Source organism: Nymphaea colorata, chromosome 11 (assembly GCF_008831285.2).
Source record: "Nymphaea colorata isolate Beijing-Zhang1983 chromosome 11, ASM883128v2, whole genome shotgun sequence".
NCBI lineage: Eukaryota > Viridiplantae > Streptophyta > Magnoliopsida > Nymphaeales > Nymphaeaceae > Nymphaea > Nymphaea colorata.
This window is the reverse complement of record NC_045148.1, coordinates 596,227-611,036: the sequence shown is the minus strand read 5'-3', so window position 1 is coordinate 611,036 and position 14,810 is coordinate 596,227. Positions and strand designations below refer to the sequence as shown.

The 14,810-nt window shown below is 37.6% G+C and overlaps 1 pseudogene; it reads right to left on the bottom strand.

Moving 5' to 3' along the window:
• Window positions 1-719: 719 nt before the first annotated feature.
• Window positions 720-2,618, bottom strand: LOC126410533 (photosystem I P700 chlorophyll a apoprotein A1-like; annotated as a pseudogene).
• Between the last annotated feature and the right edge of the window lie 12,192 nt (window positions 2,619-14,810).

The following is a 14,810-nucleotide window of genomic DNA, read 5'->3' as shown; positions in this document are numbered from 1 at the left end:
TCTTTTGCATTGCCCATCGTTTGTTGCTCCTGCTTCAGTCCAAATGGCGAAGAATGACGTCAAGGAACGTCACATCACGAGCAAAGCCCTCGGGTCTGCCGTCAAAAGGGATGCAAAGAATCCGAAGCAGATTGAAATTCGCTTCGCGGAGGATCACGAAATGCAACAAGGGGCCAGGGTTGGACCCTGCGCTGGTTGAGCATCGTTTCATCCTATTATCTGTAATACCAAACCAAATATGACGAGTAGTGGGGTCCTGAGCTAAGCCTTGGCTAAACCTTGGAAATCTTAATGCCATAATGCCTTTCGAATCCTCCTAGCCATTATCCTACAGAAATAATTCTTGATAAGAAGAATGCTCATGTTGTGGCAATTCTGCCCATAAGGTAATTGGTTACTCCTACAACACAACCTTGTATAATGCTCAAGGCTCTAGGCTAAGCACCAAGAACAACTTTTAATTTGTTATGAGCAAGACAATGGATTAAATGAGTTCTTGCCAATAACCACTAACACTAAATAGAAACATTAAACTGAAGGCCCACACAAAATGAGCACCTAAGAAGAAAAGACCAAAGGTGGATAATGAAGAGCCATAAGACTAGATTACCTGGGAGGACTATGCCCATAAAAATTCTCTTATCCACCCATTAATTGTAATGGAAGTTTGTGCAAAGTTTCCCCCCGTTATATGAGTTACTACCCCTTGATCACGTATACTACCCCAAATATTTGACTGCATCTTCTAGCTGAAATGGAAAATTACTAGCAAAATCACATTGAACATCCAGGATAGACCTAGAAAGACATGATCCCAGGCAGAGACTTGGCATGTTCCCCCTCCTCTGGGTCGGTCACAAGGGAAATCAAAAACAAGATTTGCTTTATCAAGTATTAAACGAGAACTGTAGGCAAATAGAACACCTTTCAGTAGTATCAATGTAGTTACATGGATCGTAAATGCATGAATGTAATGTACCAAAAATCTGTGGTTCCCAGTGGAATAGGTAACAAAGCTACTTTGCCGCCTACTGCTACTAAATCACCACCCCCCAAGTCAAGCTGGTGCCCGCGATTGCACCAGGAGCTGTTGCTCTAAGTAATAAAGCCTGAGTGTTTTATATCCATTGAGAAAAGATAGGTTGTAATTGTATAGCGGTATCTGAAAACAGATCTTTGGGATGCCCCAAAGCGCTCATAGTATAATTATGAATATACAAGCCAAAACTGTGAAAGCCTAGAACCACACTAGCTAGCAATCCACCTGGTGCTACATCGTAGGCACATTGGGAACGTAGATAATTGTAACCACTATACACACCCAATTAAGATGTGACATGATTGCAACTTGGTGTCTAAGGACACGATCTAATAGATCGTTGTATCATAGTTGGATCATAGTCTCTTACCATCAAGATTGCTGCATGTGCTGCAGCACCAACTATGAGAAATCCACTGATCCACATGTGTTGTGTGAACAACGAAAGTTGTGTACCATAATCAGTAGCTAGGTATGGATAAGGGGCCATAGAGTACATATGGTGGGCTACTACAATGGTTAAAAAACCTAACATAGCAAAATTCAGAGCTAATTGAGCATGCCATGACATTGTTAGGATCTCATAGAGGCCCTTATGGCCCTCACCTGTAAACAGACCCTTATGAGCCTCTAAAATATCTTTCAAGTCATGACCAAGTTTGTCTTATACATGTGACCAGCTATCAGGAAAAGAATTGCAATAGCCAAATGATGGTGTGCAATATCGGTTAGCCATAGACCTCCTTTTATTGGATCTAATCATCCATGAAAAGTAAGAAATTATGTGTATTTTGACCAATTTAGGGTGAAAAACGGGGTTGCTCCCTCTGCAAAACTAGGATAAAGTTGAGCCAAAAGATCCCAATTCAAATAAATTCATGAGGAAGTGGAATTTCCTTAGGATCCACCCCAGCGTTCAGAAGTTGGTTAATAGGTAAAGATACATGTACTTGATGCCCTGCCCAAGAAAGAGACCCAAGTCCTAGTAACCCTGCTAAGTGTGGTTCAACATGATTCTACATTTTGGAGAAGCTTTGTGATAATGGAACCAACCAGCAAAAAGCTTTAACGCTGCAAAGATCAATGCTCCAATTGCAGTTTAATAAAGTTGTAATTCACTAGTTATTCCCGACACTCGCCAAATCCAAAAAAATCCAGAGGATATTTGTATTCCTTGGAAACCACCACCTACATCGCCATTCAATATTTCTTGACCCACTACCGGCCAAACCACATGGGCACTGGGTCTGATGTGAGTAGGGTCGCTCAACCATGCTTCATAATTGGAAAAACGGGCCCCACGGAAATACTTGCCACTTGCTACTCAACCAAAGAAAGATGATGAATAGTTTATCGAAATGAGAACTAAATATTTTTCAGGAGATCTCCTCCAAATCATTGGTATGTCTTACGAAATTGTGAGCATCAGCATGTAGGTTTCAGATCCAAGTGGTAGTATCAGGGCCCTCAACTATTGTCCCTGAGAAATGGCTGGGTCTGGCCCATTCCTCGAGTGACGTTTTATGGGATCCCTATCCAACAAAATCTTCACTTCTGGTTCCGACGAACGAATAATCATTGGGTCCTCCTCTTTCCGAACAACATATACGAAGAGACCCACCAACAAACAGTAAAGTGATTAGTGAACCTTTGAGAAATATATATTTATGATCAGTTCCTTTCTATCCCCCACAATTTTCCTTAGTTATTCACTTGAGCAATTATAATATAGAAGTCTATCGGGGGCAAGTGTTTGGATCTATCATGACATATCTATGAGGTTCTCAACGGACCATTTTCTTTGTAAATCCCTTCCCGACACAAGCCAAAAACAACTTTTTGGCCCAACCTGGTCTACTCATCTTTTGGATGTATGAGTGCCTAGATGGTTCTACTTGTATGCTACATTACATGCAATGTATTACGCCATTACAAATCACAAGATTTCTCATTAGTCATTACTAATGACTAAGATAAGAAATATCCCGAAATCAATTTTGGGCATCTTTTTTATTAGTTAGCAATTGCTAAGAGAAAGGAAGAATATGTGCCATATGCATATATCATCTACCCCTATAAGGTACCAAATGAAATAACAAGAATGATCTTAGAAGGGATATAATGAAATTCCTCTATCAGTTTCCCCAAGGCAACAATCTATTTGATGGATCCAACAAACAATTTAAGTGAATTCAATTCAAAAAGAAAGTGTTCATATTTGAACTGTTATATGATCTTCAACCAATTATGTGCTTCAATATAATTACCAGGAGTAAGTGCTATTGCTTGTCTCCAATACTCAACAGCTTGATCGAACCAAGCCGTCGCAATTTCTAAATCTCCCTGTCGGATGGCCTCTTCTCCAGGGTCAGAATAGGTAGGTCAGTTCCTTCCCTTAGAACTGTACTTGAGAGTTTCCTGCCTCATACGGCTCAGCAGTCAACTCTTTTTTGGTGTTACATCTTTCTCAATCTACCGTATCTAGCTGAATGAGATTTATCGGAGATCTATCCCTTCTTGGATTAGCCAAATCAAATAACCTGAAGAGGTTAAGTTAATTACAGGAGTTTCAAACTCTGATTTGGATCAATAATCAGTTTTATCTCTTCTCCCACTCTAAGAAGAATGAAGCATAGATATCTCCCTCTACCATTAGAGTTTTCCAAAAGTAAACTCTCTCAATTTCGTCTAGAAATTCATATAAAATCTTTGAAAAAGACTTTCTTCGATAAGAAAAAAGGACTACATAAGTGGATCTGATACTACACTGCTGCTTAATACCTTAGTGGATCAACCCTATTACATAAGTTTCCAAACTTTTATGTGATACTACACCGCTTCTCAATACCTTGGTGGATCTATGTCCTATTTCAGAACCAAATGAGATTTCTACATTCTTATTTCAATATGACTTGTTCAGTTTCTGCAATTTAAAATAAATTCACTTAATTTCTTGAGAATATGCATGTGTGCAATTGATTTTGGTGTGTATGAATGCATGAAAGAAGAAGATAAACTATATGAGACATTCATTCTTCTCCCTCTCATAATATCTCAACTTTCATTCAACGTAAACATTAATTTCATAATCCACACATACAAAGATTGACTTTTAGTTAGAATGTAGGACTCTCTCTAAGTGAGTTTGATATATGATTAAGCGCAAGAGTTAGAGATGCAGTTCACAAGCTTGAGACTCAACATAAAATCATCAAAATTATGAAAATTTGGTAAATGATATTGTAATCAATCTATATAATATGTGGGAGACATGGAAAACATCCTTTTGTCTCAAATAGCCATAAAATTAGGTTTTATACTAATTTATATAGCTGAAAATCAGAAAAGTCGATTCTCAGAGACTTTGTTCCTTAAAAGGTGATGACAAATCATTGAAATTTTGCTCAAATTTTCATAAGTTAAGCATGCAAATCAGCAAGAGGAATGTTCCTCTTGAGGACATGCTCTCATTCATGTTGGGCACTCATTTTGGGCTTAGACATGAAGTTTTTGGAAACTTTCTTTTCTAAAATCAAATTAGATTTCATATTTTTTTTACTAAAATATTCATCCATTCCTTGGACTATTTCCATACATTTGATCTCATCTTTTGGGAAAAATAAAGATTAGATTTTTAATATGACTTTGAAGCATTTTGTGATGTTGATTAACCCATGCAAATCTATAAATGTATGAATGAAACCAACAACTCCTAAAAATGTTCTTAGGGTGCCGGTTTAAATGAGATTGGAACTTTCTCTAGTTCTATGGAAAATAGCCAAGTCATAGCTGAAAATTAACTTTGCAATAGCTTTAAACTATGAAGTTTTAAGCTAAATTTCATGACATAAAGGTCTGATTTCAGTAATATGCATGCACTTTTACACATGTATTACTGGAATAGGCAAGGTTTTGAGATTAAATATTAAATCATTTTATAGTTTTGAACTACAAATACCAAAATGAAGATTTGCTTTCTTTAAACCAGTTTGGAAATGTTGTTCCAACCTGATTTTAAAGAGGAAAAATTAGTTTTAATAAGATGATATAAATATATATATATATATATATATATATATATATATATATATATATATATATATATATATATATAGGACCTCTTAGCACACAAACCATAATGATTCATGGCAGGGTTTTTTTTATGTAGAAAGAGTGAAAACAAGTTTCTGATCTCCACCACCACCCTTAATTAATTAGATCATGAATGCATGAATCAAAATTAGTCAAAATAGAAAAAATTAAGAGAATGTTCAAGCAAATTTCTTTATGATTTTTGCCATGTGAGGGTGGAACACATTCATGAGAATGCATCCATTCCTAATAGGTCATTAGATTATATATTACAGCAAACATAAATCACTCTCTCACCATGAAATCCTCTCATGCTTGGGAGTTGAAAGTGGGTTTAGGCAAGTTATTTTTGAAAGGGGTGTGGCTTTGTGGCCCTTTTCCTTTTTAGAAAATAGATTCATGGGTTGTCTTTTTAGAAAACCTGATTCATGCTTGAAGAATGCATTAAAACGTACATTAGATTGTAGCTCAACCTAGCTGGACATTATTCCCAGACATGAATAAGAACTTAAAAGGAAACCCTCCCATGAATATTGAACTTGAAAATAAATAGCAAGAAACAAAATAAATGAACAAGCTAGAATCACCCCCACCTGGTGGTCAGCCTTAGTGTTTAAAACCTATCTTTGCTTGTTCTCTAAATCAAGCAATGCTAAACAATAATCCAATCTTGGATTTGAGCTTAGCAAGCTGGAAAAAGAGGGTCTTTGCGCTGAAAATCAGAGATAAAGATAATCTTCCTTGTACTAGAAATCCTAAGCAAGAGTCCAATGAAGTACCCTAACTTAGCAAATCTACAAGCAAGGAAATGGGAGAAAGAGGGAGAAAGCTTGGACAATGCTAGCTCTTCTTCTTCTTCCTCTTCGCTGCAAGTATAGGAAAAGAAAGAGAGAGAGCACAAGTGTTACAACAAGAAAATATCCCCCCCCCCCCCCCCCGCCAACAGACCTTAAGGGGATTTAAATAGATTTTTCTTTATTTTATTTCTTTTTTACTTGAATTTTGCCTAAAATGGGGAGCAAAAAGTTTTTGAAAAAGAAAAATCCTCTCCTTGCGAGACATTATTTTGATGTGACATCCTTGGGCTGGTCTACCCTTGTGAGGTGGCATGAACCAACCAATGGTTGGTCACTTAGGTGGAAACATGATCATCATTGCTTGGGTGATGTGGCTTCCACATCACCCATGCCAATTCCCAAGAAATTTTAATCTTATTTATTTCATGAGCAGTCTCACCTAGCGCACATGCATGAGCTAGGTGGGTTTGGGTAGGTCAAGTCCAACTTGACTTTGACCCAAGCCCAATTGTGACTTTAATTTAAAACTTTGGGTTTTAAACCTAGTTTCAAATTATAAGTCAAACTTTTGATGAGGAAATCCTTTGACTTTGACTTCGAACACTCGCTCTCTTGGCTATGTTCGAGTTTGACTTGGGTCTACTAGGCTTTCACCTAATGACCTGAATTTAAATTTCATTGAATTATAGACTTGCTTACTTATAAATTCAATTTGATTTTAAATTCATGGTGTTAAATTGAATTGTAAAGGACATTTTCATCCAAAATTGTTTGAAGATGGGTTTGATTTGGTCAAAACCCTAATTGTGATTGTATGGCTTTATATTTGACTTGTATGGCTTAAAAGTTTAAAGGCGTAATTGATTTCTTAAAACCCTAAATTAGGGTTTTATAGGTTGATCTCGATTGAGAGGGATAATTTTGTCCTAAAATTAAATTAACTGGAAAGTTTGACCATGGTCAATGTCCAATTCACCCTTTTGACTTTGAATAAATTCAACAAAGTTTGATGATTTTGACTCTTAGACAACATTGAAATATGTTTTTGGTAAGTTCAATTTTGATTATGCTTCGACTAAGCTTAGTCAAAGCTATGAAGGGTTTAGTCAAAGACTTTTTTGGTCCATGACTAGATTGATTGATGTGTTCAATGGGTTCAAGTTTGATGTAGCCTACTAGGTTTGGCACCACCTTTGGGTGGGCCTACGCATGGGTCCACATGTGGGTCCCACATGATATTTTGGATATCTAATTGGATCTAGTTTTGGATTTCTAATTCAGATTTGGATTTCAAATGACAATTGCAAATAGAATTGGGTTGCAAACCCTAATTAGGATTCAGTATTGTACACTAGAATGAGATTTCGACTTATAATCCTACATTGGGATTTGTACTACGACTTAAATTCATGATTCAAACCTAAATTGAGTTTGGGTTTGAAATTTAGTTTGAAATTGAGAATTTTCATAGTCATTGTTGTGGAATTCTTTGTAAAATTTCTGGAATTGCCTTCCACAATTGAATGAACAAATTTGTGGTGTTAACACGAGAGCTCAAGGAAATAGAAAGAATCAAAGTCTAGGAAAAGTCACCGGTTTTAATTTCCTAGTAAAACAATAGTTTATCAAAAACAATTAGAAAACAAGAGACTAAGCTAAGTCAGGCAAAATAAGTAAAATCAAAATAAAAGTGTGTGTTGATCGATGGGCTTAGGGCAAGTGTAGTCATTCCACTGGATGTGCACTCGAAAGTATCATATAGGAATAAAGTTGAATTAAGACTATCCTATAAAGTTGTTTGATCCATGAACATTTGCCTGGTTATGTCTTTTAAAACCTTTTGACCTCAAACAACTAAGTTGGAGAGGTGTTCCACACCTAGTACCCTAAGGCCAACTAGCCTGGGAGCTTCTGACCCAAAACTCATTGCAATTGTTCAATACAAAGCCCGATATACATGACATTGCACATGACAAAGTTATATTACCATTGAGACAATGGAGCCTTGTAGTATCCTATGCAGTGGTGAGGTATTTTCCCTATAGGTGAAGGTTGGTCTAAATGTCAAGAAAACAAGAACAAGAATGAGAATAGCCAAAATGGTTGAATTCAAGAAACATTTCAAAACAAGAAAAATGTCTGTTTGGAAAGCCAAGATCGCTAGTCAAGAATTTTCTAATAAATAAAAACGTAAGCTTCTTATGATTACAAAGGAAGTTAGGACAGTGATAATCAAGCACTAAGAAACCCTATGACATACAGAGCAATTCTTCTTGGCTTATCATTTGGAAATAGAAAATTTTATTGTCTCAAACGAATCTCATGATATTCGTTAAAAGATTTTGGTCTTGCTATAAATGAAATCATACCAGTCCTTACAAAATATAAAAGATACAAGCAAAGGAATTTTATCAAATTTTACAAGCATTTTAACAAGTTCATGAGCATCTCACAAGCATTTCATAAACCCACAAGCATTTTCACCCTTCACCTTAAGATGTCAAATTTCAAGAACTAGGTTCTGGACCACACAAGTATATTTCATTCTAGCATTGAACACCTTGACACATATCGCTTAGGCCACCACGTTGCACCCCTATTGAAAAGTAGGGATTTTCACCACACTTTTTGAGAATTGCCTAAACATTTGAGAAATTAAGTTGTTTCTCAATTTTAGTGATCCTAGGAATCGCCAGTCAGCTCACTATGGTTTTCTGAACCTGAAATCAACTCCCCTATAGCTCAAATTAGCTCACATATCTTAAAACTAATATTTAGCTCCATCAAGTCCAAAACAAGTTTACCATGGAGTGAGTTTTATTTCACTTATTTTGAGTCATTCAACCAAGTTTCAGGGAATATGTTTATCGTGTCTAAACCAATCTTCTCATAGTTGGGTTTGAGTTCATTCATCCCGATAAGAGTTCAACTCAGTTATGAGCTCTTTCTCTCCCATGTTTTTAGGGATTTGAGTTGAATTTGATCTCAATGTGATAGAGTGACCTATACCTTATGTTTATGCACTAAATCAAATTTTTTTTCGATCTTTCCGCATATCTGTGTAGGTAAGTTGCTTCTCCAAGCACCCTCAGCTCCAACTATTGAAATTCTAATAAAAATCAAATTTTTATGGCCCTTTTTTATTTCTTGTTATAAACTAGACATATATGGCATGGAATTTATTGTTGATTTTTAGAGAAATCCAGAAGGAATTTTTGGCAAGATTTTAACTAGAGCCAATTTAGGAGCCTACCGTAGATTGGTTCAGTTAGATAGAGAAAACTCATCTAAAGCTCCAGAAATACTCACAGTGGTCAAATGGTCATTTCCCTTTAAGCTGTATTCTTGTGCATAAACATAAGGTATAGGTCACATATATCTTGGTTTATTATTTTCTTTGATTCGTAGAACCTTAGTTCAAACCAATCCTATTATTTGAACTTATTTTTAGCCCAAAATCACACACAACGGTATTTTGGTTATTTGTCACCATGCATGTGTATTCATAAAACCTAACTTAAAAGCCACATGAACTTAAGTTAGCTTTTTTATGTACATTCATATGAATTTTGTACACCCAAGCCCAGGCTCAGCACACCTTTATTTCTCATTAAACAATGGTTTTTCAAAAACAGCACCGAGGCTGAGCCTAGTAACCGGCATCCAACCTAAGTTTGATCCCAGTTTTTCAAAACTTAACCTAGCCCATGTCCAGTCCATGTCAGGCAGCTTGAATGCACCTAGCCCAGCTTAAAGCCCGTCCAAGTTCATGCTTTGTGTAGATCTCCATTTTGTATTCCTGGTCCAACTCCCATATCTAAGTCTAATTTTCATGTTTGCATCCATTATCCCCGTTTCATGTCTTCGATATCAAATTATGAACCAGATCTCATATCATATCTGGATCCATCTTCTAGAATTTTAGATCTGAATTTGGATCTAATTCCTGTATGAAACCTAGATCCAGGATGCACATGTAAGCTTAACTTCAAAAATGCGTCGTGATTTTTTAATTCCATGCTTAATATGAATTTGCATGTAAATACGTGAAACATGCATAATTCTTTATTGTAAATTTTGGGACAAATGGAATCCAAATCAGAATATGTATGTGGTCGAGATGAACATTTTTTTTATATCAAATGTTTCAAACTATGGTTTAAAAGTATGTTTATCCTCTTCATATTCTGTGTCGTTCGATTTTTCACACTCAATGTCAACGTGAATCCTTTATCAACGACGGATCAGCACTTCTTTTTGCATGCATGGCTTTTTTATAGAATCATATTCAAAATCCAAACGAGATTGCAGTGAAAAAAAATCAGATGAAAATGTCATTTTAGCTTATTGTTTTGAGTTTTAAGGGGAGAGAGTGTGTGAAAAAGTTGTCAGATGGGTAGAAAGCGGTTTGTCCCTTCTCACACCTATAAATTAATTTTACCCCTTCTCCCTTTACACAGTTGAGCTTATCTAGAGAAGCCCACAACAGCTGGTGATTTCAATTGGGTACTCTGAAGGTTTAGCTCAAAACAAGTAAAAAATTTTAGTGTTTTCTTTCTTTCTTTCTTTTATGCATGTTTTAGTTTTTGTTTTTCAATTAGCAGTTTTAGTTTAATTTATTTCTTGTTTAGGTGTTAGATTTCTCTTAGTGATTTAATAATGTTGCAGTTTAGCATGTTTTTTTAATATATTAGATTTATTTGAATGTCTTTAGGATAGGCATAGGGGTTAGGTATTCCCCTCATTTCATTGTCTCTTTCTTTTAAATTTTATTTTTTGCTTACTTAGTATTTGTTTAAATCATGCATAAAAATAATAGTATTTCTTTTATGCTTTCATTTATTCATCCATTGCACTTTGATTTTAATACGCATGGGATCTACTTGCACCTACATGCTACTCTTGTCTGAAACTAGACTCAGTTAGCCTAGTTGCATACCCTATGGCTAATACAATAACCATTTCAATATCATAGATTTTTCTAAAAGGTTTTCAAAATTAACCTCTTTAAATAATTTCAAAAACCCTAGGTTATGTAGACATGGAGTCCAAACCTAGTTCAGTTCTCTAAGACCCAACCATACGATATGAATAAAGTTTACATCATATGTCATATGGTTTAACTAAGTCCAAACACATTTATTATAGTCAAGCTCATCCCCAGTTAAGTTTAAGTATAGTATGGGCAAGACCCAAACCCAGTCCTATTGATCAACCAACCCCTAGTCTACAGAAAGCTTGGATTTTGATTCCAAGGAATTGGATCCAAATTATAAAGCTTATGTTGACCTAAATCTTGATATTAAATCCAATTTTAGCATGCTTAGACTCTGGATCCCAAGTATTGATTCTTTTATCATGGATTTTGGATCTTGGACTATGGATTTTGGATTTTAGATCTTTAATTTTTTATATCAAACCTTATATCTTGGATATTGGATATTGGATATCAAACCTTAGATTTTGCACCTCATATCTCAGATCTTGGATTTTGGGTTTCAGATTTTGGATATTAGATCTTGTATCTCAAATCTTAGATTATGTATTTTGGATATCAGATTTTGGATCTCAAGTCTTAGATTTTGGATTTTGGTTTTCAAACATTGGATTTTTTGTTGGATTGAATATGGTACGTTTTGGATCATAAAAGCTCAGATCGATCATGCTCTAATATTGAACTTTAAACCATGTAATCATCAGATTGATATTTATTCTTTTAGAATTTAGATTTTGAAAGATCAAATTTATTGGATCTCTAGCCAATTAACTTTGGATCATGAATTTTGAATCTTCATAATTTGCCATGATATTTCAAACCTCTATGATATCTCAATTTAACACAAGAATTACATAATCTCCCAAATCATGATCACAAATTTTTGGATTCAGATTCATTTTTTTCCTTGATAGGTCCACATCCTACACCAGAGTCTCAGTAGGCATTGGACTCAACATGACCTAGTTTTTGCATGTATCATGTTACATTTAGGATATCGGTTTGTGTTGGTATTATGATGATCCAAACATGAGCAGACATCATATTAAATTTCCTTTGTTCATCGATCTACTTATGAGATCTATTTAGATTTTAAAACATGCATGATTACAAATTAGGGCACATTTGCTTTACATAGGTTTTGGATGACATTTAGACTGAGGAATTGAATTATCTAGCCTAATCGTTAGTCTGATTGCCCTCGTGAAGGTGCCAAGAACATTCAAGCCTCGTACTTCCAGGTTTGATCCTGCCTCTCGCAATACCACATAAGATACAATGGCAAAGAGAGGTAATTTCATCTCATTTATAATGTAGCCATGTGAAATTGAAAAAATTTACATGAACACAAGCTACTTCCAAGACCCTTATGCCCTATGAGTACTAGAAATCTCCTGGCCTAATAAGATCCCAGACACAATACCTCACAGTACATAGTAAACCCTCCATGCGCCCCCTCCTTTGCCCAAATCATACTACAGAGATGTTACTCAACATGGAGGCCAATAAAGACTACATTCATGCAGCAATACATTTTATCGATCACTCATGAGACCATGCAAGCATCAGCTACCGTGTCACCCTCCAGGTCTATCAGGACTCAACTCCTCCTAGTCAAGGGCTATTCGGCCAATCTATTGGGGACAATCCAAAAGTGGCAGAATTCAGATGCCCACCTTGCCTAAGAGAGAAATGAACAACCCTTACCAGCAGGAGCTAGTCCGACGACAGTCAAGAAGTAGAACAGCCTTGATGATAAACTGGGGCTTCGAAAGCCTTTTACAAGTGGCCAGTGGTGGCCAGCTAGTATAAGCAATAATTAGTCAGCCATTCTCAGTTCGAGTTGATAGTGGCCCCATAGGTTCTCCGGAGTGATCCACACTCACTCAGAGGCTGGAGTGCGAGATATGTTGTCCTCCGATCATAGTATAATCATCTACTGGGGTTTGGTTCATGCCCTTCGATAGGCAGCCGAGGTTAGGCCAAGATAGGGAATTGAAGTGGTCAAGTGTACACGGAAGGTGCCCAAGTGTGGCTGGATACAGTTAGACCATCTCGACCACCTGTGACCCAGGGACGGTGATTAGGGCTATGCCCGTTCACTCTCAACATGACTGGCTATGAAGGGTTTAAAACACGAAGAGTTTTTAGAAATGAGAGCAGTTGAAAGGCTGGACTCAGTGGCTTAATAAAAAAGGAACATGCATCAGTCACTTGGGACCAGGTTTTCCGATGGAAGGCCATGTTAAACATGGAGATTTTGTCATTCCAAAGGAAAAGCAAGGAGTTTTACTGAAGAGTTACAAGATACCAAAACCCAAAGAAAATTACATTTCGGCCAATGGCTAGTGAAATGCATATACAAGCACTAAAGATTTCACCTGTTCACCAAATGATGAACTACCATCAGTCAGGCTTGACGCACTGTGCCCTGCTAAAGGGTTGTAAATTGTAATTCATCCATCTTACGTTGGCAGCTACCCACCAAGCTGGTTGTCCATTGCCCACTTGACCTTATCACTGTCTCAAGCCGGTTCCACCTCGTTTACAAGATATTGGTAGCTACCGAAAGATATCGGTTGCTACCGAGTGGTCAGTCTCCTACCTATAATCAGTTGCTCTAAGCGTGGAGCGTTGAGTGACCCCTAGGTAGTCAAAAACCACCAGTCTGCCAGTTCAACAGGCATCACCTAGTTTTGCTTCTTTAAGGCCACGTCAAGAATCCAAGTCCTTCTAACCAGCCAATTGCTGCCCTAGGTTGCAGCGTAGCTAGGAAATGCCTACCACATTCATGTTAGGTCAGCCATCTGCATTGCATGCTATGCCCGAGCCACCAAATGAAGTTTGAATTTCAAACCTCCTTGTTTTGGGTGGGCTCCGACTTAGTGCCTAGGCATTGCTAGTCATTTTCACACCCTCAATGTAGCTCCCCACATCATCGATCAATGCCCAATTAGCACCACCTTAGCTTGAGTGCACCTCCTTTTCTCACTCTTCTTCAATGTGTAAATAAGAGCACTTATTTTGTAGTTAATGCCTCTCATTTTGTGTTTGGACAACTATTGATTGAGTGAGAGAGAGACTCATGGGATTCCGGCTATCACCGTGCAATCTTGTCAGTGTCCGGTCACCACTTTCATCACCATCAGTCCTTTGTACCATCTCTGCCAACCATGATGGAGCACTCCTGCTATTGCCACTCCTACGGCCAGCTGCACCTCCATTTGTGAGCTCTCTAGCACTTTTGCATATGCTGCACCACCACCAGCAGCTAGAAGCATCTTACCACCAGTGAGCTCTCTTTCCAACACCACCATCACCATCATGCCCATGCTAGAGATGCCGTGTAGGCACGACCATTGGCTGCTCATCCTAAGTCACTAACTCTCTCTCCCTCCCTCTCTCCTCACCCAATGTCCTCATCATGCCGCTTCGCCACCATCTCTGACACACCATCACTCCTTTGCCATCATCAGCCAATTTCTCTGCATGTTGCCTCACTGTTCTTCACTGGCCACATTGTCCTTGAAGAGATCGCAACGGGCCACCACAATAACCCCTGTCCAAGAGCTCCTCCTTCAAACTATCATTCTCACCTCTAGCCTGAGACCCACTACCACCATACCCACTTGACATCAGCTGTCCGCCACATACAGTTGAATTCATCTCATTGACTTCTACAGCATAGTTCAGACCCAAAGCCAGACTCTACTGCCAGCTGCCAAAAACTGGCAGCAATGTTTACCAACCTACAACTGTTGCTCCAGCCCACACAGCACCACCAGTCCCCAACCGGACCATGTCTGTGCCACCTGTGGGCCAATGCTGTTAGCCTTGTCTTGAGGGGGAAGGCCTTCGATTCAAAGAAGACAAGTTCAGCTTCTCC